Source organism: Arachis stenosperma, chromosome 10, assembly GCF_014773155.1.
Source record: "Arachis stenosperma cultivar V10309 chromosome 10, arast.V10309.gnm1.PFL2, whole genome shotgun sequence".
In the NCBI taxonomy this organism is placed as follows: Eukaryota; Viridiplantae; Streptophyta; class Magnoliopsida; order Fabales; family Fabaceae; genus Arachis; species Arachis stenosperma.
Window position 1 is genome coordinate 58,562,580 of NC_080386.1, and position 3,176 is coordinate 58,565,755.

A 3,176-nucleotide genomic window follows, 5' to 3' on the forward strand; every position below is an offset into this window, starting at 1 on the left:
CGTGCACCAAACGACCCGAGGTTTCAATACTTCGGTTTATAAATTTTAGGGGTTTGTACTTGTGACAAACAACTTTTGTATGAAAGGATTATTGCTTAGTTTAGAAACTATACTTGCAACGCGAATTCATTTGTGAAATTCTAAACCATCAAAAATCCATTCATAAAAAAATGGCGCCGTTGCCGGGGAATTGCAATGGTGTTATGTTATTGGTTATTGTATATATGTGAATAGTGTGAATATGTTTGCTTTTGTTAGCTCTTACTAGTTTTAGGATTTAATTTTCTTGCTTCTTATTTGATTTTATTTTCATTTTCCTCTTGCTATCATGAATTCTCACCTTGGCTATGAGTTTGGTTATCAACATATTGTAGGAAATGAGGACTATAATGAAGATGTGTATCAAGAATGGGATAACCAAAGGTGGGAGGAGCCATATGCTTATGAGTAATCCTCATGGCAACAACCTCCACTAATCCACTATGAAGAAGAGCCATTCTATGATACATATCAATCCAATGGCTTTGGTGAATCACCTTGTGACTTTCAAGAACCACCACCATATGCCTATGAACCATATCCTCAACATAACTCTCAACCATACTCACAAGCCCCTTCTTACCAACCAACTTCATATCACCCTAATCCATATCCATCCTACCAACAACCATATGAGCCATATGAACCACATATAGAGCCACCACCATTCCAACATCAATATTTTCAAGAACCACCTCCAATATACGAAAATTTTCAACCACAAGATGAATTCTACTTTCCACCACAACCTCCCATGGAAGAATACTCATATCCATTGATCCAAGAGCCACATGATCCTAATCATATTATCCAAGAGGAACAAGAGTCAAGGGATCGTCTCAAGGAAGTATTGGATCAATTTCAAGCAACCATGGAGTGTGTTGTGCAACAAGTGGAAAGAATGGAAAACATTGAACCACCACAACTCTACCAAGAAGAACCATCTTCCCAAAATGATGAACCCTTCCACCCACCCCAACCTCCAATGGATGACATCCTTGGTGTTCTTGTTCAAGGGCAAGAAGAGATGAAAAGGGATGTGCAAAATTTCATGGCCGCCTTGGATGCGGTAACAAATCAATTAGCCTCCCAATGCTTGAACACTCAAGGAACTCCCACGGCTACATGTGGAGAATCCTTTGAACTTGAAGAACCTTCTCCCGTTGGATTTGAAAGCGTTGAGGAGGTAAATTTTTCTCATACTCCCTATTATGATTTGAGTAAGGGAAAAGATTTAGATAAAGTTGTTGAACAAAGGATTGAGATTAAGAGATCTTGTGAAGAGGTGGAAGTCCCTAGAAATAGAAGAACGGGAGTGGAATACGCTTTGTCAAGATCGTTGGAAGCATCTTTGCCTAGGTTGTCATCTACTCCTTCACTTGAGTGGGTAAAATTCATTTCTATTAGATTTATTGTCCCACTTGAGTATGGCTTGCTTGAAACGGATGGTCAACTTAGGATGCTTTGTGGGATGAAGCGTAAGCGAAAGATGTTTCGTGGTTGGCGTTGTAAATCAAGGCTCATTTTAGTTGATACTTCAAGAGTTGAATACAAAGGTGGGAATAGTGCTCAAATAGATGGGTCTAGGAGGATTGTTGGGCACTTCATAGAGGATTCTTCTTGTTCACCACCCAGATGGACTAATAATGATGATCAACCTCAAGACGGGTGTGAAAACAAAGTATGGGATCCCGGATTACAAGAAGAGGATCAACTTTGGGAGCCCCAAGCTTGTGATGAACTCCATCAATACTTGGCTCAATCCATAAGAAATCTTGGGGCACAATGGAGAACCAAGCATTGGTGGGAGTTCCAAGACGAGTACAAGCACAAGCCACCTTGATGAGGAGCTCCCCATAAGTCCAACTTAAGGACTTAAACTAAAAGTGCTAGGTGGGAGACACCCCACTGATGGTGTTTTTGCGGAAAACGAATTTTCCAACACACAAATCCAACCGGCAAGTGTACCGGGTCGCATCAAGTAATAATAACTCACATGAGTGTGGTCGATCCCACAGGGATTGATGGATCAAGCAACTTTAGTGGGTGATTAGTTTAGTCAAGCTAACATTGAAGTGAAATTGAGTGAAATTGTAGCCAACAGAAAGTAAATTGACAAGAATTGTAAATGACAGAATGTAAATAGGCAGGAAGCTTAAAGAACAAGCAATGTAAATTGCAGAAACTTAAATGACAAGAAATGTAAATTGCAGGAAACGTAAAGGGGATTGGGTGCAGGAAATTTAAAGGAAAGCAATAAGTAGCACTTAGAATAATTGCAGAATAATTAAATTGCATGAAAAGTAAAAGGGATTGGGTGCTGGGAATTAAAACTTCAACAAGAAAATGTAAAATCCAATCAAGCAAAGAAGTAAAAGATGAAGTAAGTGCAGCAGATTCAAACAGAAATGAAAAATTGCTTGAAGAACAAGACAGAAAGAAACTTAGCTCAATTGTAAAATCTAAAAGAGAATTTGAGGATCCAAGAAGAGCAATGAACTCAGGAAGCAAATCTGGATCTCAATTCTCCTTTGCTCAGTCAGAAAATATATTACAGAAGAAACTGAGGTTTAAAAATAGCAGAGAAGATTAAAACCCAATCCTTAGATCAATTGAGAGGAAGAGTGGAAGATGATTCTCAGAATTTGAATCAATGGAGCTCTTCAACCTCAATTCAAGATCCAAAACAGAAAAGCTAAAGTTGCAGAAGAAGAAGATTTAAAACAGCAAATGAATTTTGAATTATGCAGAAAGATTAACAAGAGATCTCAAGGTGGAATTGAAACAGAAGTTCTTCAATTCTCCACCCAAGATCCAAAACGAAAATGAAAACTAAGAGAGCTTTCTAATGGAGCTGCCCTCCAATATTCTAATTCAGCTTTTTTTTTTGAAATGAGAGTGATGCCTTTATATAGGCTTTTTACAAAATGAAAATAAAATGAAATTGAAATTAAAAACAAATTCACAAAATGAAATTCCTAATCTAGCTTCTCTGTGTGCCTTTGAGTCATGTTGAGTGGGCTTTACTTGCTTTGGATTTGAGGAGAAATGGGTTTGGTTGGCCTTGATTCAATTTGGTGAGGAATTGAATTAAATTGAATTTTAGTTGATTTTGGCCCATATGTTGCTCTCAGGAG